The sequence below is a fragment of the Cupressus sempervirens genome, chromosome 8 (assembly GCF_028749045.1).
Source record: "Cupressus sempervirens isolate cs-2001-9-10 chromosome 8, ASM2874904v1, whole genome shotgun sequence".
Taxonomy (NCBI): Eukaryota; Viridiplantae; Streptophyta; class Pinopsida; order Cupressales; family Cupressaceae; genus Cupressus; species Cupressus sempervirens.
Window position 1 is genome coordinate 487,581,886 of NC_143125.1, and position 25,432 is coordinate 487,607,317.

General features: G+C 41.7%; 1 protein-coding gene across 2 annotated transcripts in view; it reads right to left on the bottom strand.

Moving 5' to 3' along the window:
• The window catches only part of LOC149543330 (protein serine/threonine kinase), a 228,814-nt gene that overhangs the window by 39,384 nt on the left and 163,998 nt on the right, over positions 1–25,432 (bottom strand). The window lies entirely within an intron of this gene.

Sequence of the window (25,432 nt, forward strand, 5' to 3'; positions counted from 1 at the left end):
CCTCAAATGTTGAATAATGAGCACTCTACTTTCCTTTTAGATTTATGACACATGACTTCCCTTGATCTCTATAAGATTTTCTTTGACCAAATCTGTTTAGACCATACAAAAATTGGTACTGACTTGATAAGTTAAAACAAGAAAGTTGAATGAGTCAAGAGGAAACAATCCATAATTTGGAGTAGAATTGAGCAAGCAGCCTAAGTTGCAGCCTAAATTTCAATATATGGTAAGTTGCATTTGTCTTAGAAAATGATTTTAGGTCTCCAATCTTTGAAATTACAACTATGTACAAAGGATCATGAATAATGGTGGGAACTCTTCAACAAACAGTGCATGGATATAGTCTAAGATTGTCAAATATATATTTATTGCATGTTTGTGGGATTTTACCCATGTTTATTTGATGTCATCTCAAGATGGCCTCCATGAGTAATCATTACACTGATGACATCAGTAAAAATTACACTGCAAGAAGGTCCACATAGAACAAATTGCCTTTAAGCATTTGTTAGAGGGGGAAAGAATGGTGAATCTAGTCCACAATTTTGAGCCTTTCACTCCTGGGCCTCTTTCTTGATCGGTAGAGTTATGAGGTAGTGATGCATCTTCATATTCTTCATTTCTTCCTGTTCTCAAAATTATATTTCAAAATGTGGAATTATCTCAATCCAACATTTGTTTTAAATAGCTTCCAAGAGAATTTTACATTTGAATTTTTCTTTTTAAATCTATTTTTTGTGAACATATAGTCATAGCAGCTCAATTGTGCAACTTCTTGTGTTGTGTCACTGTTGGACACAGAACCATATCAAAAATTTATTGGTTTTAGTAAGGCCATGTGGCTCCTAATTTGGCTACTTGTGTAACTAAACCAACAGGACAAAAACCAATTGAACACCAAAACTATCAGCGACTCAAAAAACAATTGATAAAATTATTTTTCCCAACTCTAATATTCCTCCTAAAATTGATCTGTTATTAGCTACAAAGCTATCCTTGTGTAAATTAGTAGTTAGACAATTTTTAATCCACACTATGATAATTGAACTTCCACTCCAATGATACTGTGATTCTTCACAACTTATTGATAAGAGACAGACTTTTATCTTGGGAACCTCAAAAAGAGGAAAACAAGTTGGATGTAGCAAGTGTACATCTTCCGAGCATTTTCTTGGAACTGAAAACAATTATGAGAAACTTCCTAGTGTTCCTATCTTCCTAGAGGTATCTTGCTTTACATCAACCTTACAACTTGTGTATTCTACCTAGAATTCCTTTCCCATGTATTGCACTCTTACTCTGCATAGTGAGTAATATGGTAGATTGTTTCCAATCCTGTAATTGATACTGCAGGGCAAACATCAATCTGTTCACTTGACAACCTTATTTCTATTGTCATGAACAAATTTGCCCCTTCATGCAGACTGGTTGCTTTGAAACCACACCAACAATTTTAAAACGGCCTACTAATCGTTTCATAACTACCTACTCAATGTTGTAACTATCCCAACAATTTTGTAACCATCCAGCAATTTCATAGAGTGTTCCTTAGCGTGTGTTTCTACACTTGAAAATTTCAATGTTACTTGGGGACATGTTTCCGGCATAATTTGACTTGTCTCAGAAATAGTGTTGTCCTAGTGTAATGTCCCCATTTTGGAGGTAATTTGATTTAATTAATTTAATTAATTAAGTTGTCCAAAATAATGAATATTTTATGAGGATGACTAATTAATTATTTTAATTAAATAAATAAATGGTATTAAGTTAATTATTTATAAAGTTATCAAATAAATAAATATAAAAAGTAACTTTATATTTAATTAATTTAATAAAATGACTTGAATTATAAAATATCTTATAAAGTCACTTAATAAATAAAATAAAATAATGTTCTAGAAGTTTCTAGAGAAAGTGGAGAAAAAAGAATAAATAGGCATCCTGCGCTTCATTCTCACCAGGCAGATTGGATGTTGATGATTGATGATTTCTTCTTGAGTATTTGTGGAGCCAAGTGATCTACAGATAATCAATTTGTCTTTGGGAACGAAAACTCCCATTGATAGGAATTTTGAGGGTGTGAAATATCACCTGAATTATTGCAGATTGGAGGTGATATTTCAGTCACTTCATTAGGGCAGAAATCTGTGGCCTAAGGCCAATTTTGAAGATCATTAAATTGGAGACTATTAGCATTGAAGAATATTATTGGAGGCATCGATTATTTGGAGAGGAGAACCAGATTTCTATTGAAGAATTTTCTGATGCTAAATCTGAAGCAACAGGGACGCCATTAGAGACTTCTTTTCTTCCGCTAGAGCTCATACTTGCATTGATTTTCATTGGAGATTGGGGTGCATCATTCCTAGGGTTATGCTGAATGTGTTAGGAGTTATTGGAGGCTGGGAAGCTGCTTAGATTATTTTATTTCCTCACTCCAGATCTGAACAGGGGCGACTTCTTCAGAAATTCGTGTGGGTTGCATATGGTCTTCAACTTCCAGAATATTCACTACTTCTTCATTGGGAATGCAAGGCGGCTCCTAAAACAGGTACTTTTGTCATTTTCATGCATGTTAGACGACATTCAGCTGCATAATTAGGGGTACGGCTGTAGGTGATAGTCTGCATCAGATTTAATCACTAATTCATATGTATTTGCCAAGAGTCTTGGCTATTTGATATTAATATTGTATTGAAGTATTCATGATAATGGAGATATAAGTAGCTGTTTTCAATAGGCACTCTTGCAAATGATATGATGCATGGCAAGTATTTTACAAAATGTCTATTTTCTGTAGCTTGTCTTTGCATACCTAATTTCCCATATATTTGCATAAAAATCCAAAAAGAATTGCATATTTGCATGTAGATCAGATTGTGGGCATTGTAGGGGTACTTAAATCAGTCTTGGCATCCATTTCTATCAAGCTACTTCAGACTGAAACACTACATCAGCAAGCTACAAGGTTGCATATAAACTGTTTGACGAAATTACAAATAGCAATTAGGGCAAATTGTGGTTGGTTTGGGCAAGGCTCATTACATCTAGAAACTCAGAAACCCATGGTTGTCCCATGAAACTAATTTAAATAATGTTTGATTTTGATAATTTGTTCAACTTCCGCTCTCATTCCCTCAGGATCTAGAGTACACTTCCTGTCATTGGTAGCATTCCCTCAAGATCCCGCTTGGGTATTTCAGAGTTGATTCCGACTACCTCCAGGTCAAGATTGACCATTTGCTTGAGAGGGGTGACAGGATTTGTCAACTTTGCACTCTGGGGGAGGTAGAGTCGGTTGAGCATTTTACCTTCTGTTGTCCTATATATTACGACATAAGAGGTAGATTCTATCATCTCTTTAGAGGATAGAGCTCCATCTCTTCCTTCTTCAGATACACACATCAAGATTGTGTGGCTCTTTATCTTTAGGAGGCTACTCAGCTGAGGGATCACTCTTCCCAACTCCAATCATGCCCTTTATTGGATCAGCTCATTACCTCCTCCTTCCCTGAGATGGTTTGCGGCACCAAGAGCCACCTAGACTCACCCTCTTAGCCTAGATGTGTGAGACCATGGAGATCTTATTTAAAAAGTCAAAGTTCTAGATCCACTCCCACTTCCAGTTTGAGTCACCTTCAAAGGCAACAACAATGTTGTCATCACCCCACTACCACTACCACATCTACGGTGTACCCCTCTGTTTAGAGGTTCTTCTCAATCTCTTTGGCTTTTAAGCTTGGTTGGCATACTGGGGCTTCCTTCTTGCCTTTCCACACTCCCCGAGTTGTCAAGGTTCCTACTTGTTCTTCTTCTTCTTGGTTTCTAGCCACCGTTTGGTGGTCCTACTATGGGCTCTTCCTTTGGTGTCCCCTCAGTCCCACTAACCCATTTGTGGTTAACATTGGACATTAATAAATTTTATCTTTTATCTTTATCTCATGTGAACTCTCAATTTAAATTATTTAACACAAGCATTATATGTTAAGGTTCTTGTTGGCTAGAATTGTTGCAAATCATGAATACCACAACTTACAAAATTGTGACTTTAGACAATGTCTAATGAGATTTCTCTCTCCTCTCAACAAGAGGGGATGCTCCCTTCTTAGCATAGGTATCTCCAACAAGGAATTAGCCGAAAATGACAAAATAGGGTGGTTCTCTCAATCTATTCCTCTTTTGATAGGAATAATTCAATAAACAGCTCGTGAACAACACTAAAACAAAAAATACTTGTTGCTAGGATAATACATGTGACCCTAGGATTAACGTAAGAACAACACCAGAGGCAACAATTTACGTTTTATATTTCTGAAATATAAAATAGGAACCCACAGTCTCCTATGATTATCCCGAATTATGATTCAAGTCGAATAACCAGTAAGGCACAGAGTTGCTTATTGGATACACTCAAACTCAATAAAAATACCTACAACTGAATGTAATGTCCCCTTTTTAGTCAATGTTAGAGGACAAGTTTTTAGACTATTATTGTGTCCCTTGTAGGCTAATTATTGTGGATAGAGGGACTTTTGAGGTAGAGGCTCGGTCATGGGAGGGTCTTGTCTTCTCCACAATTTAGTATATCCTAGTTTGGTTTTTGTTTGAATTAGATTAGACTTCATTTGGGCTTAGTTTCATGTACTTACAATTTATGGTAAGTCTAGTGATGATTGAGAGGGACTCTTTCTACTATTGAAAAGTGCACTTGGTTACATGGGGAAATAATAGGCGTGGCTCCTATTTTAGATGGCATATTTAAAGGATAGTATTTTGGGAGTAGTTATCATTTTAGTGGCCAAATTATTATTAAAACATTAAAATGCTTAATATAAAGTTATAATTTGGTTTTATAATTCACTCAAGTTCACAGTTGAGTCATCATTGGAAGGGGTCATTTATTCAATTAATTCGTGGATGCTTAAGCCAAGCTATTACTAAATGTATCAGAGTGTAATGTCCCCACTATTAGGGTTAGCTTGCAACAAGTAATACCTGCAAAATAAATGTCAGAATTTAAATACTATCAAGTCTAACTATACTATTCCACCCTCTAATTTAATCTTTAACTTAAAGATGTCTCCAGATTGGGTTTCATAACCCTTAGTTATTCCACCATTTTCTCTAAAGTGCACCCCTTAAGGTTCTTCTTGGGTGGGACATCCTCTATCCAATGCCAATTACATATGCATATGTTGATTCATTAAAATATTCTGGCCATTACCCAATTCACATCTAGCCATTTATACAAGGGTTGGATTGACCTCTCACACTGACACTATAAGCCCTTTATACGAGAGTTGTGCTAACTGTTAGCTGACTGGATGGTTCCGGCGGTATTTTGTAGCCGACGGTCCCGCGGTGTTTCTGTAGCCGACGGTCCGGCGGTAAATAGTTTGTAGCGGATAAAATAATTGTGGCCGACAGATTCCTTCGAGAAGGTTCGGTGGTACTATTTATATCCCGTCTGGGATCATTGTAAATCATCATTCATCTACTATTGCGAATATTATTCTGCTATTCTGCTATAATTGTCTGTATGTGTTGATTTCTATACCTGTACGGTAAACATTTGGCACCGTTGCCTTATGAATCTGGAAGGTGGGAGGAATGAAGATTAATGCCAAATCAGCTTAACAAGGATCGGAATAAGGCGAAGGGAAAAGATGGAATCCGTATTGCGCAAGAGAATTTAATTCTAGCACAGCAAGCCGAACGCCGACGAAGATTTCAGAGGATTGCCAACGGAAACCGAAGTGCGGAGGAATTGTTGGAGGAGACTCGGCAACGGGTGGAATTGGTGGAAGAAGCACGGGAGGAGTTCTTGAATTTGTGTTCGTCGAGGGAAGAAAATTCAGACGGGAGAGCATCAACTCGCACGGCTTGCAGTGCCGACGAAGCACGAGCGTGGAGTGACCTCTTCGTCCAAGATAGACTTTCGCGGGAAACAATTTCGGAGGATCCTTCGTCTTCACCAAGGTTTGCAGCTGTCGACACCTCCGGTGTGGGAGACCAGTCCGCCGGTGTGGGAATACAAACTGTAGGTGTGGGAGTTCAGACTGCCGGTGTGGGAGTGTCGACCACTGTAGGAGTGCAGACCTCCAGAGTTATGGCGGGACCCAAAGAAAAATTACCAAAATTTGAAGGAGATGGTACAGCCGACCCCCTCCAACATTGTAAGACATGTGAGACAATTTGGCGGGCAAATGGAATCACAGATGCCGACGAATGGGCCAGGCAATTTCTGGCAACCCTACGGGGTGTCGCGATTGATTGGTTTTCGGATATGGATCCGCAGAAGCTGGATACATGGGATAACATTAAAAAGGAGTTCTTGGCGAAATTTAAACTCTTGCGGAATGATAATGAAATTGTAGCGGAAATTTTCAATACCAAGCAAGGGAAGCACGAAACTGTTCGTGTCTACGCCAGGAGATTGAAAGACTTAATAAACAAAATAGAAAGCAAGCCAGCGGACGGATTGCAGAATAGGTGGTTTGTGGACGGCCTACGCTCGAAATTGCGGAGGAAAATGAAAATTGTGCCACCGTCATCATATGCCGATGCTTACAACAGAGCACTCGACCTTGAAAGTGCGCAGAAGACAAAGAAGAAGAAAACCAGCTCCTCTGACTCTGATGATGATGAATCCGCTGAGGATGATAGCAGCGACGACGAAGGTAGTAACAAAAAGGTTCGTGCCTTACAGAAGGATATGGTTCGAATGATGGAGTTCAAAAATATGCAAAAAGAGCCAAAAGGTAATGAATTGTGGTGCACGGAATGTAAGACCGATGGTCATACTAAAGGATCGTGTCCGAAGAACCAATTCTGTGACATCTGTCAGATCATGGGACATTCGACAAAGGACTGCCCCTTTAACATGAAAACAAGAGGATCTCCGCAGGTGCTTCTCACGCAGGAGGCCTCCCCGTCAGGTAGTAACGGAAACATGAATGTCGTCGGCGCTACATCTGGAGGCTACAGGAATAATCGACGTGGACAAAATAAAAACAATAATAATACCAATACAAGCAGAAGCCAGATTCAGTATGATGCAAACGGACGACCAATTATTCAATGTAGAGCATGTAACTTGTGGGGACATTTTGCGCGGGAATGTCCAACAGCAAATACACCTCAACTATTGTGCCGATGGTGCGGACCCGGCGATCACGATGACTCAAAATGTCCAAAATCCGGAGTGAATTTGATCACTGTTGGAGCCGAGGAGGAAGAAGTTTTGGCAATTACGCGGCAACAAGCAAAAGAATACCTGGACCCCGCCAAAGAAAAGGAGAAATTTGCGGCAACATGGGCGGAGGTTGGAAAAGTATCTCAAGCAGTAACTCCTCCGGACACCACCGCCACTTCAGCAAGAAATTCCGCAGAACAAAACATAGTACGACAAATTTTGCAAACGGAGGTGCAAGTAAAGGTAAGTGATTTGCTTCTCACCATGCCCCAACTTCGTTCTGCTCTCTCAAATATGGCAGGGGAATCGAGCCTGCAGAAGGGAAAGTTATCGGGAGAATCGAGTCGACGGAAAGAAAAGGAAATTGTTGCCGGAGGAGAAGATCAGATGTTGTTGGCGCTGACATCCAGACGGCACCCTGCAGTTGTCGAGATGGGGATACTTGGACATGTTCTCACAGACACCATAGTGGACGGAGGGTCCGGCGTAAATGTATTGCCAGAAGAAACTTGGACAGCCGACATTGTGGCCTCCAAGGTTTCAGCTACTAACCGCCGATCAACATGGAATTAAACCACTAGGTATCCTCATGGCACAGCCGGTAACCATTGGCACCCAGCCGTTCCTCATGGATTTTGTGGTGATTCCATTGAAAAGGAAAGGATATGATGCCATCCTCGGCCGCGGGTGGCTTATCGAAGCAAGAGCTCGACACGACTGGAAGAAGAACACTTTATCCCTAGAAAGTAAAGGCCGCCGATTCATCATTGATCTACATACCCAAATGGTAGGGGAAGAGGCTCTGTCATCAGATTCTGACGAAGAGGACGATGAAGGTAGACGACGGATGGAATCGGATCAGGAGGGTGTCCTCCGATTGGACGGAGGAACAACGGATGACGACTTGGATTCCGTCAACGGTCTCTATCACTGGCAAATGGGGGACTATGAATTATTTCACAGCTGTAATGTTCTGTCAATTGAGAACGAATATCCAAAAGAGTTTACTGAAGTAAAGGAGGGGGAGGCACTGTTGGATGTTACACCCGCCCGTGCATTCAGTAAAGGTCAGACAATTAAGTACAACGAAGCTCCACTGCAAACAATGAATTTGGGGGACGAGGCAGAGCCGAAGAACATACTAGTCGGAGATAATTGGGATCCAGTACTGAAGGCTGCGGCATTCAAGATATTTAAGGACTACAAGGATGTGTTTGCATGGACATACAAGGACCTCAAAGGAGTACCACCGAAATTGTGTGTGCACCGCATTCCGCTGGTGGACGGAGCTGTACCTATACGGAAGCGACCCTATAGGATAAATAAGAACTATGCCACACGCATTACAGAGGAAATCAACCGGATGCTGGACGTTGGCATCATCTTCAAAGTACAGACCAGCGAATGGGTGTCACCAATAGTCATTTCCTTAAAGAAGGATACTATTCAGATTCGGATATGTGTTGATTTCAGATGCCTAAATGCAGTAACAATCAAAGATCCTTTCCCGATTCCATTCACAGATAGCATTCTGGAGGAGGTAGCGGGACATGAAATCTACTCTTTTATGGACGGGTTCTCCGGATATAATCAGATCTCTATAGCGGAGGAAGATAAGTTGAAGACGACATTTGTTGTTGAAGATGGGGTCTACGCGTACAATTGGATGCCTTTTGGGTTGTGTAATGCACTGGCCACATTCCAGCGGATTATACTGCATATCTTCGACAAGATGTCTGTGGGAAATTTCAAGGCCTTCTTGGATGATTGGTCAATATTTAGCACAGAGGACGGACACCTGGCAACACTTGGTGAGTGTATGGAGAGATGTCGCAGGGCCCGATTAGCATTGAACCCCAAGAAGTGCCGATTCATGGTTCCACACGGCAGACTGCTCAGACACATTGTTTATAAGGAAGGATTAAAGACGGATCCCGACAAGGTGAGAGTCATTCTAGAAATGCAGCCATCTACTAATGTCACGGAGGTAAAATCTTTTCTCGGACACATAGGGTATTATCGGAGATTTATTAAAAATTTTGCCAAGTTGTCCCAGCCGTTAGATAAGCTAACGTGCAAGGAAGAAGCATTTCGATGGGAGAAAGAGCAAGATGAGGCATTTGAAGGCCTAAAGGTACGACTGGCTACGGCACCCATCCTGGCATATCCGGATTGGAATAAAGAATTTCATGTTCATGTGGATGCCTCCAATTATGCAATCGGCGCAACCCTGGCATAGACTGGTAATCACGGATTGGATCATCCAATATACTTTGCCAGCCGATTGCTATCAAAGGCCGAGCAGAACTACAGCACGACTGAAAGAGAAGCTTTGGGAATGGTTTATGCTGTGCAAAAATTCCGCCATTATTTGCTTGCTACACCGTTTGTGTTTTATGTTGATCACCAGGCCCTGTTGTACATTATTAACAAACCTGTCATCCAAGGGAGGATCAGCCGATGGTTGCTACTGTTGTAGGTATTTACTTTCAAAATCATTATCCAACCAGGAAAGAAACACGTCAGTGCCGACCACCTGTCACGGATCAAAACAGGGGAACCAGCGGGTGGTGTAAATGACGACTTCCCTGACGCACAGCTGTTTCAGATTGGGCTGTTGCCGGAGTGGTACAGGAATATTGGTGAATACCTCTCAACAGGACAGTTTCCCACGGGGATGTCACCAAATGATAGGCGCAAGTTGATAATCAGGAGTCGTACATTTCAATTAATCAATGGGTTGCTCTACAAAATGGGGCCGGATCATATTCTTCGACGGTGTGTGTTGGAAGAAGAGATACCGCAGGTTTTAAAAGAAGCACATGAGGGTCCCGCAGGAGGACACATGGGGCCTGACACCACTGCACGGAAGATATTGCTCGTAGGACTCTGGTGGCTGATGGTGTACAATGATGCACAGGAATGGGTCGTCGGATGTGACACTTGCCAACACACTGGGAAGCCGCTGAAGAGAGATTTCATGCCACTTCAACCCTCTCATGCGCAGGAACTTTTTGAGCGATGGGGACTAGATTTCATTGGACCACTGAGGGTGAGCAAGACTCGACGGTGTCGCTACATCATTGTTGCAACGGAGTACCTGACCAAGTGGGTGGAGGCCCGTGCGCTACCAGATAACTCGACCGTCAATACCGCGAAATTTATTTATGAACAGATCATCACAAGGTATGGAATCCCATTCCAATTAACAAGTGATAGGGGAGGTCATTTTGTTAATCATGTTATTCGACTGCTCACCACTCAGTTCAAGATTTATCATTCACTGTCGACTCCATACTATCCAAGAGCAAACGGGCAGGCAGAGGCCACCAATAAAATTCTGGTATCCATCATCTACAAATCCTGCGCGGTGGAAGGTGCAGATTGGGAAGAGAACTTACCTGCTGCCCTCTGGGCGTACCGCACGGCATACAAAGTGACGACTGGACACACACCATTCCAGTTAATGTTTGGACAGGAAGCAGTGGTCCCCGCAGAATTCGTGATTCCAAGTCTCCGAATAGCGTTGGAAAACAAACTGGATGATGACGGAAGCCTACAAGAGCGATTGAATAATTTGAATAAACTGGAGGAGAAACGGTTGCTGGCACAGTGGGCAACGGAAGTGGCGCAAAACAGACGCAAACTCTGGCATGATAAGCATCTGAAACGTAGCAGATTTCAGCCGGGACATTTAGTACTGAAGTATGATGGCCGTAATGAAATCAAGCCGGGCAAATTCAAAGTGCGATGGGTTGGACCGTATCAAATCCGAGAAATTGGCGACACTGGGGCAATGAAATTGGCAACTTTGGACGGACAGGAGATAGCTCAGCCGGTTAACGGGTCCAAGTTGAAACCATATCGTGTAAGGAAGTTCTCGTCGTCGTTGAATCCTGCCTTGTCGTCAGCACAACACTCTCTGGCGGCGGCTACGTCCAAAGATGCCCTAGGTACCCCTGTTATTTGAGAACAAAAAAAAAAATTGAAAAAAAAAAAAAAGCCGCGGAAAGGCCCCGCGAGCAACACCTGCCGAAGGCCCCACGGGCAGCACCTGCTGGAGGCCCCACGAGTAACACCTGCCAGAGGCCCCGCGGGCAACACCTTCCGCGAAGAAAATAAAGCCCCGCGGGTGTCGGAGAAGACTAAAGAGCTTCCGCGGGCAACAGCTTCCGCTTAAGAAACGCAGCAAACAAGCCAATGCAGCAAACAAGCCAATGGTACATTAAGAGCTATGAAACAGGGTATGGAAATTCATTGACGTGCAGTTGGCAGATAAAGGCGTCTTCATTCAACCATGAGGATGGTCTGAATTCCCTGACAACAGTTACAACAGTGCACAGAAGTTTATGAGTGTGTAGTGGCGGTCAGCGCAAAAGAAATTGAAGCTACTGGTCCGCGGGAGAAGATAAAGTCCCACGGGCCCTCAAGCCATTACGTCTCCACCACAGGGGCCGCGGGTAGAAAAGAGAATAGCCGCGGGTTAAGACACTTCAACCTCCTCCGTCTCAAACTTTCTCCGTGGGAAATTTAAATAGCCGGTGCGTGGTGTGAAGCTCTTCCGCGGCTCGTTTTTTCCCTTCCACGGATGCTATTGCGCGGATGGTTATTTAGCTAGCACTTCATTGGTGCAGCTCGCATACAATAGGAGGAATAAACCATTTTTCTGCATGGAGTCAGCGGACAAGCGAAAGCCGTGGAAGAGTCAGTTGGTAGCAAATATGGAGAAGCATTCAAGAGTTTTGGCGTCGGGAATTCAAGTTGCAGGCCCCTCCAGTTCCAGTAGCCAGAAACAGAAGACCAAGGAAGAACTCACTTATCTCACCGTCCAGTTTGAGAGTCTTAGTGGAAGCGAATGCCGGAAGTGGTGGCAGGAGACCTCGGAGGTAGACAAGATTAAACAGATTTTGATACGGGCACAGGTACATTGGGCTATTCAACTTCCCATCTTTTCCATTCGGATGTTCGAATCAGTATTGCGCACCATGATAGAGACATATAGTGTCCAGAGCAGAACAAGTACATTCTTGTACAAAAAGCAGTGGATGACGGTGTCCTTTAAACCAAGAGATTTCACCAGGGTCTTCGGCATTCCTGGCCCTGGCGGGAAGAAAGTGGAAATAAAGAATCACAAACTGTCACAGGAACGGAAGGAGCATTGGATAGCTCTAGTATGCAGGGACCTTACACCCATGGAGAGGGAGGGAGCAGTCCAGGGGACAAGGTGCAGAGGGCTTCGCAGGGACTTTATTCGAGAGGGTCATTGGCGTTGTATCATGGACGTCATCAAGAGCAGGTTGACAGGTGCCACCCGAGCTTTAGATATCGCATTGCCGCAGATTGTGTTTATGAATGGGATCATGCAAGGAGTGGTATATGATTGGGCCTCAGTGCTTGCCGACAGGATGGGAGAATTCATGACGCTCCAGCACCGAACATTTTTCATGCCGCACCATGCCATCGGGTTGTTTCTAGAGGCAACAGCTCACCAGATCCCAATGGATGGCTTTGAGGCTCCTCCACGGGGCAAGTTGGCAGACAGGGAGCCTCCCATATTCTACTGGCGACACCTAGATACAGGAGGGTCAGCAGCTGACCACAAGAAAGTACTCCGCAAATTAGCCCCTCCCGGAGAGACAGATAGCGGACGGGATGGCACTTCGATGAGTGACGGGGCTGAATCTGTGGAAGAAGAGGAGAGCACATCGGCTGAAGTTGACGGTGAGACAACAGGTAGTGGGCCCACATTCTTTACCCCGCCTCAACTGTCAACTTCAGCACACTTGACTACCTCTTCGACGGTCATTCCGGCCTTTGGTCAGTGCCATGCCTCGGTTCTTATGACTCCTCCAGCGGAGGCAGATGTCCCACGAACATTGGCGGAGGTGGTTCCACACGCAGTAACGGATGCTGTTCCACGGATAATTGCCGAGCCCCTGCCGACGGCTGTAGCGGAGGTGATTCCAGTTACACCAGCGGATGTCACTGTCGCACAGTCACCACTACCACAGTCTGAGCCGCAGGTTCGGTTGGAGGTCATTGATTGTGATGCTGTGGTCACCGTTTCATCATCTTTTTTATTAGAGGCCGAGTCAGCACAGCCAGTACCGGAGATGAACATGGAGCTTGCGCGGGTCAACCAACCGGAGGTGATGGATAGAGCTAGTGAGTTTTTGAGGCAACAGTTCCGACTCACTCCGATGAAGCGAGGTCCCTCCATTCAGTCTCCTAGGCGTTCAGAAACATGGCCAGCGGAACCCCCGCCTCAGATTCAGGAGGAGGGAATGCCACATGCCGTGGTTGCGCCAACAACACAGACGGCGGCACCGGATGTGGGCATGGCTCCCACTGACGAGGAGGGAAACAATGATGCAGAATGGTCATTGGAGGCCTTCGCCAAGGAGGACTATGGGTCAGACGAGGACAGGTGCCGGGATTACCTCAGGACTATGAAATCTGCATTGAAGAAGGGCCACGATGTGGCAATTCAGGCCCTGACTCAGCGGAGGGAGTGGCACTTGATTAGAGCATATATCCGTGGGATTTGCCCTCGGCGATTCAAGACTTGCTTTATAGACAGGGGCTGGCCGGCAATGGAGACAGCTGAGATGCTGGCCGATTGGGCCACGGAGCCGGAATTGGGACCCATTGACACTCCTATGATGAAGCTGGCACATGAGGTTGTGGGACTGTACAAAGATGTTTACTACGGTCGTCAACGTGCGGAGGCGAACAGGGTTGCAGCAGAGCGATCATTGGCAGTTGAGACTGAGGCTAGACACAAACTAGCCACCGACTTGGCCGACAAGCAGGTAGCATGGGCCACAGAGCGGGCAACACTACTGGCAGATTTGGCAGCCACGGTGCAGGAGAAGGACTTGGCTAAGCAAAGTACAGAGGCAGCGGTTCGAGATAAGGATGCGGCTAAGCACGAGATGCAGTTAGCCAGGACGCAGGCCATGGACGCGGCACTTCTTCTAAAGGAGGCCGTTGAAGTCAACTCTCAGATCCAGACAGATCTTCGCATCAGGACAGAACAGGTTTATGAGTTACGTCGCCAGCACCACACTTCTGGGACGCCCCCTTCTCTCTAGATTTTCTGTAGTCTGTAAGTTGTCTCCTAATTTTGTGAGTCGTCAGGAGACGACTGTTTTTTTTTGGGGGGGGATGGTGTTAGCCGACTGGATGGTTCCGACGGTATTTTGTAGCTGACGGTCCGGTGGTGTTTTGTAGCCGACGGTCCAGCGGTGTTTCTGTAGCCGACGGTCCGGCGGTAAATAGTTTGTAGCGAATAAAATAATTGTGGCCGACGAATTCCTTCGAGAAGGTTCGGCGGTATTTTGTAGCCGACGGTCTGGCGGTGTTTCTGTAGCCGACGGTCCGGCGGTAAATAGTTTGTAGCGAATAAAATAATTGTGGCCGACGGATTCCTTCGGGAAGGTTCGGTTGTAGTATTTATATCCCGTCTGGGATCATTGTAAATCATCATTCATCTACTATTGCGAATATTATTCTGCTATTATTGTCTGTATGTGTTGACTTCTATACCTGTACGGTAAACATTACTGTCGGCTACAAAATACCGCTGGAACCATCCAGTCGGCTAACACTAACCTCCTACATTGGCACTATGAGTTATTGTTCTTATCTAGCCATTTATATGTGGGTTGTAGGGACCTCTTGCAATGACACTATGAGCCATTTATATGAGGAAACAAACCTCACGCACTGGTACTATGAGATTCCATTAATCCCAACTTAGCTATTTATAGAGAGATGGTGTCAATTCCTACACTAGCACTATGAGAGTCCAATCTTATTATTTGTGTATGTTTAATTAATAAACAAGATATCAAAATTAAATAATTATGAGTATCATTAGAATGAATTAATGAATTAAAGACAATTCCATGATATCTATATTTACATATTTGTCCTATATTTGATGACAGATTATATAAATGCATATCTTAGAATATATATACATTACCTTATGAGTTATGTGGATGAATCTTACATATGCATTAATTTACCTTTTGCATGTGAGATCTAATGTCCTTTCACCCTTATCGATTATCCCCTGATTCTTATGTGGCACAATCCCTTAGTTTATGTGTGAGGTTCGATGTTTATTCACCCTCACCCAATCTTTATGTTGTCTTGGCCTTATCTCTTGTCCTCCAATCTAGCATCATGCATGTGCAGTCATTTAGCCCTTCATCAGCAATTTTCCTTTGTGTTATGGATTTACATGGATGCCACGTGACTCACTAGGTGCATGGATTATTGAACCTCCTTTAGCTAATGACCAATATGTGTTTGTGTTACGCCCTTTTTCATATGCTCCTCTTCGTACCGTTAATATATGGTGGGTCTGCCACCTCGCGTCCTTAAGAGAAAGGTTGCCAATGGTCTATTTTATTTATTTAAAACCTCATTAGTTCTTTACATGGGATAGTTATTATCATTCCTTCAATATTATTTATTATTATATTATGATTAATTAATATTGTTTATCCAATCATTTATATTGATTCATTTCTACATTAGAATTGCTTAACTATTACATTCTTATAGAATATACACTCCTTGATATCTATCATTAAGATATTCGATATTATAGTTATTGGTAATGTTATGTATCCAAACATTGACAAACAAGATAATAATTCAAATGTATATGTTTAGATTTAAGGTAATAGATATTTTAAATATATTTATAATTGTTACATGTCAATATGGGGTTATGACACAGAGTAAATGAATTATTAAACAGAAAAAGTATAGCCGTCTATCACACATTGATTGGAAAAGCGTGAGAGTTCTTCCACAAAAGTTATAAAAGACACGCCTGAGTTCTTTTTCATTATGTTGCTTATGTTATTGTCTATTTTATTTTGTTGATGGAAGTTAATGGGAATTGAGCCAATAAACCTAGGGTTTCTGATATTTTCAGCATTGAAGGATGCCAATTCTTTATTGTTGCAGTTTTGAGGTAGTGAGAGATCAACCATTTTGTTGCTTAAGGAAAGGTTTCATTCAGAGGTCTTCATTGTGCAGATTTGTGAAAGAAATATCAAGGTTTTGTGAATATATTTGATGCTTATTCATTGCAGAGTTGTAGATCATCATTGGAAGCCAATAAAGAGCAGATTGCAGGTTTTAATCTTGTTGCTATAGTGATGCTACAATACCCGCGCTACAGTAATTCACAAACAGTAAATTGCAAGTGTTTCGAAATTTCAACTTAAAGGTGCAAGGGTTTTAAGTGCAGATTTTTAAAGAGTTCCAAAAAATCGATTGTGGCGACCATTGCAATCATTACCAGTTCTTATCTACAGGTTCATACACTGTTGCCATACATTTCCAGATTTTATAATAAAAGCTCAAGGACCTCCGGGTATGAATGGTTAATGAAAAGAATTGTAAATATTTATATAAGAATCATTGCAACTCTATTTCATTCCCAGAATATTTTATATTTGCAATGTTATCATATTTTATGTTGTTATTTTATATGGCTTATTGCAACTCTATTTCTTACCTGGCAAAAGGTTTATTTTTTATTTTAAAATTGTAAAACAAAACCAAACATTTGCAAGTTGGAGGATGTATAACCTGTAGGGGTTACTACACTCAAGCCCAAAGTCTTCAATCCTAAGTAATTGCAGCCACTACCAACTATAACAATTTGTCCTGTAGTAGTACAAAGTCTTCAAAAGTTCAAATTGGCTCTGAATGCAATTAGCAGCTCAAAGTCTGCACGATTATATTCAAATCCCTCAAGCAAAGCTCCAAAACTCACAATCAATATCCAAAAAATCTAGTCCTATAACACCTTGAATCGACACAATGTTTGAAAGCAAGTTTCCCCCTTTATTGAAAGCAAGTCAATCTACATCTAAGATCAAAGTCTTAAAGTGCATATACAAATTGGCAGAGTTTTATTGCATAGCCAAAAGACAAAAATTACAATGAGCAACCTCCTGTATTTATGGGTGAGGGGTTGAAAAAAAAGTAGAGAAAGAAGGGGAAACCTCTAATGTCCCCTTTTTAGCATGACCATGATAGTGGATGAGTTCAACCAATTACGGGGTTTTTGTAGGCTAGTACTGGTGATTAGAGGCTCTTCTTGAGGGTAATGATTATGTTTCGTGGGACTTACTATTAATAGTAAGTCAACAGATGGTTCTAATGAGCTCAAATGAGTTAGAGTTGAATGATGCTCTCAACTTTTTATTTTTGGCTTCTAGTTTGGACTCCAAGAATCTTGGAAGAGTGTCTATATCTAGTAAGTCACCCTGTCAAGTTCATTTATCATATTTCTTCATCAGGATCATTCATGTGCTATCAGATTTTGATTTTGATGCTTCTTTGGTCATTTTCGCAAGATGGGTGAATTATAATTATTATTTAATTAAATACTCTAAAGTTGCTATTTTTGCTAGTATTGTATATTGGTCACTTGAGTGTCATAGCTTGTTGGAACCAAGTTGAAAAGTTTAAAAGCTTGGGCAGAGTAAACAATGACCTTATGTGTTAGAATATCATGATATTGATGAAAATGTCATTTTTGGAGCCAAAGGGAGTTAAATTATATAATTCAAATATCTAGGTATAAAGCAAAGCACATTTACACGAAAAGGGTGTTCATGAAATTAACTATTGGAGTGATAATTAAGATTTGTTATAATATTATAAAAGCAATGGCTTATTGCAAATGGAATCATTCTTGGATATCTTTTATTTTCATTTTCTAGAGAAGTTGGTCTTAAGGGTTTTGGGACATCTAATGCTGAAAGAATTGTAAAATCTTTTCAGACCTTGCACATCGAATTGATTTGATCATGCCAATGAACTGTGCTTGAATTTAGAGTTGGAATTTAAAGATATTGATTACGGAGGAATTCTGGAATTTATTTGTGACTGGATGTTGGGGTTTGAGGCAAAATCACTGCAATCAGCTGAGATGGTGTTGGAGTTTATTAATGTAGATCTGGTTCTTTAAGAATATCAGTGTGTGAATTGAGGAAGGCTGTGATTCCTATCAAGTAGCATTAATCATCTTTGGATCGGTGTTATTTTTCAGGTGGTTTGAATTCAATTGTGTTTGGCAGTGTCACATTTGGTTGTCTATCATAAACGACGTGAAATTAGCAGAGTTTATTGCTGTCACAAATCAGGTGCTTACATTTTGAAAATAAATTATGCTAGAGTAGTTTGGCATTGTAAAAATCTGCAACTTAATATACAAAATAATAAGGGTGTGAGCATTGTAATTGCTTTGTGATTATTTTAAATTTCTATGCATTACTTTCAACTCAAACTTTCAAAAACCAAATTCTTCAGCATAGATTAAGAATGACCCAGCAGGGCTCATTACCGTGTTATCAGAGCGACTTCCTCATGTCTTGCAAGGTTGGAAATTTTGAGTTCCCACGCTTGATTTGTGAATGATCAGCACTCTTGAAGGTTATTTCAATCATGGACACATCCAAATTATTCAATAAATATGGAGACCAGTTGAGCAATTTGTTATGTTCAGGAAATAAATGTTAGAATCCGATAAGATTAATAACCCAGAAAACTAGTGCAAAGAATAAATATCTAAACTATGAATGCAAATGATACAAAATCAAAATAGCATCATAGAGTTAGTCTCCAAGAGAGTAATGCAAATGCTAGAAGCAAAATAGCATTAAGAGGATGCAAAAACAAGCCAGGTAGCATGCTTATATAGGCTAGGAAGAGAGAGGAGGTGGCAACACCAACCAATGAGGAGCAACCATCTATCGGACTAAAGATAGCAAAGTATCTTCCCAAGATAGCTAATGGATGCTCACATGTAGGAAGGTGACAGCTCACAACCATTCACCTAATAAGACATGCTTTATTAACCTAAGCGAGATTATTAAAAGTGTAGGAAAAACCTAGCAAAATAGGAAAAATAAAAAACTACACTAACACCCTCCCATAAGTGAAGCTTAGGTGGATGTAGAAATGGGTCCCGGCAAGTCAAGCCTGATGAGGTGCCCATGTACATAAGATTTCTCAAAAGAGAGAGAAAAGAGACCCCCCCACAAAAAAAATCAGGACTCCGAGCGAGAGGAAGAGGCCCCCTCAAAAGATGAACCATCCCGCACCCCCAACAAAGCTCGTAAATGAAGGAACTTGCTCTCAGTGAAGGGTTTGGTGAAGATATTAGCAACTTGCTCAGAAGTCGGACAATAGCGAAGGTCAATGACATGACCATGGATGAGCTCCCGGATGTAGTGCATGTGGACCTCTATGTGTTTGGTCCGCTGATGATGAATTGGATTCTGTGAGATCTGAATGGCACTCTGGTTGTCACAAAATATGACTGATGGTCGTCTGATCTAGATACCAAACTCAGTGAGAAAATGTTGAAGCCAAATGGCCTCAGTGGCGGCATTTACAGCCCCCCGATACTCAACCTCAATAGAAGACAGAGCAATAGCAGATTGCTTTTTGCTCGACCAACAAACAGGACTTGACCCAAGTGAGAAGCTATACCCTGAAGTAGACTTGCGATCCTCAGAATCACCTACCCAATCTGAATCTGTGTAGCCCACCAAATCAAGCTCAATACCTGCTGCATAGTGAATCCCACAATTATGAGAACCCTGAATGTAGTGAAGGATCCGCTTGGCTGCTTTCCAGTGCAACTCATGGGGCTCTTGCATGAATCGAGAGACCATGCCTACAGCATAGGAGATGTCAGGTCTTGTATGAGTCAGATAAATGAGACTCCCAACAAGTTGGCAGTACAAAGTGCCATCAACAAGTGGAGAAGAACATTGAGCCTCAAGTTTGACTCCAGAAAGGAAGGGAGTCGGAGCAGGCTTACAATCAGCCATATGAAACCTCGAGAGTAAATCTAGAGCATACTTGGATTGTGTGATGGTGATCTCAGAAGGAGACTGAAGGATCTCAATCCCGAGAAAGTAATGCAACAAGCCCAAGTCAGTCATCAAAAAACTATCCTGAAGGGCCACTTTGACCGCCTTAATGGTGGCTAAAGAACTTCCTGTGATCAGCAAGTCATCAACATACAAAACCAAAAATAGAAGTGAATCACCCTGTTGCAAAATGTAGACATTAGGATCAGAATGGCACCAAGTGAATCCAACTGATAGAAGGAAGGAGTCCAACTTGGCATACCAGGCCCGAGGAGCTTGTTTGAGGCCATAGAGAGACTTCCAAAGATGACACACAAGTGAAGAATCCTGAAGGAAGCCCTGTGGCTGCTCCATGTAGATCTCCTCATGAAGGTCGCCATGAAGAAAAGTACTCTTCACATCCATCTGATGTACTTCCCAACGATTAGCTGCAACAATGGCAAGAACAATTCGAATGGAATTCATTCGGGCAACTGGCGCAAAAGTCTCAGAGTAGTCAATCCCAGGAACCTGGGAGAATCCTTTGGCGACCAAGCGAGCCTTGTGTTTGTCAACTAACCCATCTGCTGCAAATTTTGTCCGATAAATCCACTTACATCGAACAAGTTTTCTTCCTTTAGGAAGAGGGACAAGATCCCAAGTGTGGTTCCTCATCAAGGAACTATACTCTTCCTGCATAGTTGTATCCCACTCAGAAATACCAGAAGCCTCATGAAAGGACTGTGGATCTGAGGCAGTAGCAATGAAGACATGTGGAGCATCCTGGAATTGTGAACAAGTTCGCCTGGTGTCTGATGGATCCCCAACCCAATCACCTGCAAACTGCAAGGTCTGTCTAGCCCAAAGTGGACAGGAAGATGGAGAATCTGGAGGGGAATCATTAACCTCTAAATGATGACTAGGAGAGGAAGGAGGTGAGTTCTCTAAATCACTTTTTGCATCAGAAGTAGAGGTAGAAGACTGTTCAAGTGAATCTGACTCATCAGAAGATCTATCATGTATTCCATGTGACTCTAATGTCAAGGTAGAAGGAGTTGGAGAAGTGATAGAAAGTGAGCTTGAAGATCCCTCCTCAAATTGAACACTCCTCTCAATGAATAACTCATGTGTAGTAGGGTGGAGCAACCGATAACCCTTCACACCATCAGGATAACCTACAAATATGCAAGGTCTGCTTTGCGGATCCAAGGCCTTACGTTTCTCTGTAGGAATGTGGGCCCATGCAGGGGAGCCAAAAACTCGAAAGTGCTTAACTGATGGTTTCTGACTGCTCCAAGCTTCAAAAGGAGTAACTCCCTTCAAGGCTCAGTGAGGAACACGGTTCTGGATATAACAAGCACAGTTAATGGCTTCTGCCCAATACTGTGGTGCAAGAGATCTAGAGTGAATCATACAGTTTGCCATTTCCTTCAAGGATCTATTATTCCGTTCTGCAACACCATTTTGCTGAGGATTGTATGGAACTGAATGCTGTAAATCAATCCCCTCTGAAGTGCAAAATCTTTCAAACCGATGGTTGACATACTCACCACCATTGTCTGTGCGCAAAACCTTGATGGCTTTCCCAGATTGCTTTTCTACAAAAATTTTGAAGTCTTGAAAATGATCAAATACCTCTGACTTCTGTTTGAGAAAGTACACCCATGTATATCGAGAAAGGTCATCAATGAATGTGAGGACATATCGGGCCCTGCTGAAAGAAGGATGTTGAAATGGACCAGCCAAATCACTGTGAACTAACTCTAGTATCTGTGAAGCTCTCCATGCCTTACTTTTGTCAAACTTTTCCTTAGGATGCTTACCAAGAATGCAACTTTGGCAAACACCTCCTGAGAATTGAAACGAAGGCAACCTTGTGACCATGCTCTGCTGGTTGAGCTGATGCAAATAGCTAAAGTTAAGATGGCCAAACCGCTCATGCCATAATTTACTCACATCATTAGAGTGAGTGAGCAAAACAGATGAATGAGGATCAAGAACAAAGTGAGAAAATAGATAGAGCCGTGACTGATGATCTGCTCTCCCAACTGCAACTACAGAATCACTATGCAACTCACGTATCTCCACTGAATCAGGAGTGAACTCAACTCGCTTGCCTAAACCTATGTGAGTGATCTGGTATATTGATAGGAGATTAGTTGATAATGAGGGTACACAAAGAACATCATGGAATGTGCCATCCCCCACATCAACAGACCCTCTCCCACACACCTCAATAGGAGTGTCATCACCCATCAAAATAGAAGGCATAGTACATGGCTCCAAGGATGCAAGTTCTTCCTTAGATGAAGCCATGTGGTGTGAAGCACCCGAATCAAGAACCCAAGTGGATGGTGAGGAAGCAACTGCAACAAGAGCCTTGCCCTTTCCTTTCCCCTTGTTGTTTTCTTTTGCCTTGTTAGACTCTTCATAAGAACTTTGTTTGATAGACTCAGGAACACTAATATTATTCTTCTCAAGAATGTATGTCAAGTGATCAATTTGTTTCTTCAAACATTTATGTTCATCATGACCGGGTCTTTTACAATAGGCACATTTAACCTTTTCTTTCTTAGGCTTATCGCCCTTAAAGGATGAGGTATCAATAGTTGCTTTTGAAGCAATTGGTATCTGATCCTTCTTTTCCTCACTATTATTTTGTTTCTCATCCTTACTATTGTTGTTACTACTTTGTCCTTTTTGTTCTTTTGTGCCTTGGTTGGTTGCTAAGGCATGTGACTTAGAGGACTTAAGAGTGCCCATCTGGATTAGCTTGTCCTGTTCTCGAGTGAGATTGACAGCAAAATCATCTAGAGATGGCATGGTGAATTGAGTACCAAGTGCACCCTTAGTAGCATAGAAGGTAGAGACAAACACAGAATATTCTAAACTTAGCTTAGAGAGAATACTAAAAATCAGTTGTTCATCTTTCTTTTCAATTCCACATTGTTTTAATTGCAGCCTTAGTGATTTCAATTTGGTGAAGAAATCTTGAATTGTGTTGAAATTGCCTGGACTCAAACTAATTAATTCATTTTCCAACATATGACCCCTCATTGAATCTTGTGTGCCAAATAGTGTTTCTAGCTTTGTCCATACTTCATTTGGTGTATCCAAAGACTCAATGTGAAATAGCAAGTCAGGAGAAACCGACAAACACAATGTTCCATATGCCTCATCACATTTGTTAAACCACTTACACTTGTCTTCATCTTTAGCAGGTTCAGTTTCAAGTCCCATAGTTATCCTATTTAATCTAGCTTTCCTTAAGTGAATTGTCATGCGTGATTTCCACTCAAAGTAATTGTATGGAGTTAGGATGGGCATATTTGTTTGATCCATGATGAAGAAATGCAAAGAAATGATAAAAAGAAGAGAACCCAGCCACGACAATGCCCCCCCCCCTGTTTTACTCAATCAAAGAACCCCCCCCCAAAGAAATATGATTTGGCACTTTATTTTAGTGCATTTACAACTACCACTAGAAAGAAATACTTAGTGGTCTTGATTTCAATGCATTACAAACCCTCATGAAGAGCATATGCTAAAAGTGAAACTTGGGCACAATAATCACAAAAACAAATAGCACCACTGCAATCTACTCGAAAAATCATGCACTTTCAAAAAAAGAATCACCTCGATACGAGGTCGTATGAGAAAGTTATGATCCTCCGAAGTTTTCAAAACGAGAACTGTGCACAGTCACGGCTGAGAATCTACAATTTCTGAAGAATTCATGCATAGAAATCAAAAAATAACTCCACTAGTGGATGGAGCACAAAAAAATAGCCAAGTTCATAACAAGAATCATCAAAATCGGAGTCCGTATGAGCAAGAACGAGACATTTGAAAACTGCATTCAAATCTGCGACTGCCAACGGAGAGGGGTATGGCTGTAGCCTTTCATGCTCGATTCTGCAAAATATACAGCTTGCATGCAAAATCTAAAAGATACCCAGATGATTTTTCGGGGCTGCAAACAAAACCCAAAAAGCGTTTTTCTTGTTGATGTACAGAAGATGCTGCTGTAGTGTAAATTAGACGCCTTTCACAATAAAAAATGGCTCCAAAAATCAAAAAACGACCCCAGCAACCAAAATATGATATGCAAATGCTGGATCAGCTTCCTAAGTCCATCAATGGCATGCTAGAGCCTGCAATACTGATTGAAAACTCCAAATATGCAAGTTGGTTGTCAGATTTGAGATTGAAACCCTAGAGAAAAACCATGTTAGAATCTGATAAGATTAATAACCCAGAAAACTAGTGCAAAGAATAAATATCTAAACTATGAATGCAAATGATACAAAATCAAAATAACATCATAGAGTTAGTCTCCAAGAGAGTAATGCAAATGCTAGAAGCAAAATAGCATTAAAAGGATGCAAAAACAAGAGATGCAAATACAAGCCAGGTAGCATGCTTATATAGGCTAGGAAGAGGGAGGAGGTGGCAACACCAACCAATGAGGAGCAACCATCTATCGGATTAAAGATAGCAAAGTATCTTCCCAAGATAGCTAATGGATGCTCACATGTAGGAAGGTGACACCTCACAACCATTCACCTAATAAGACATGTTTTATTAACCTAAGCGAGATTATTAAAAGTGTAGGAAAAACCTAGCAAAATAGGAAAAATAAAAAACTACACTAACAATAAATAGGTGCTCTAGTAAATGAAATGAAGAAATTGAGACAAACATAGGAAAGGTTAAATGCAAGACTTTTAGATCTGGTGGCAGTTGATAGGGCAGCTAGGATTATGGTTTCCTTCTTCAGTAAGTTCTCTTCACAGAGAATGCAGGATGAGAAACTAGAGATTTTCACAAAGGAGACATCTAGAAGCCTTCACGATGAGTTTCCAACAGCTAGTGATCATGGTGAAGATGATCTTGTGCTTAGTGGCGCCGCCACTAGTCCTATCTATAGTTATGTTGTTGGAGATCTGTACAGGGACATGTGGATGTGTCCGTTTCATTAGAGGACAGCAGCATTGAGTTCCAACAGTTTGAGGACTCCAAAATTAGTGATTCGGAAAATTTAGAGGACATGCTAACCAACTTTGATGGCAATCTTACATCAATTGGTAGCAGTGGGAATATAGGTAATACAAGGTCTGATTTTTAGGATAGGAGTCCCTTATATGAGTATGTTAATAATGTTGCAGATAGTGCAAGTGCAAAAGATGCAGTAGCCTAGACTTTCCTGATTGAAATGCAGTTTTTTAAGACTATGAGAAGGATATGAGCACTGACAATTCAGTTTCTTATGCCAGCAGTCATAGTGTTCACTCAATGTAGAGGACACCAATCTTCTCATGTGTAAAAGATGAGG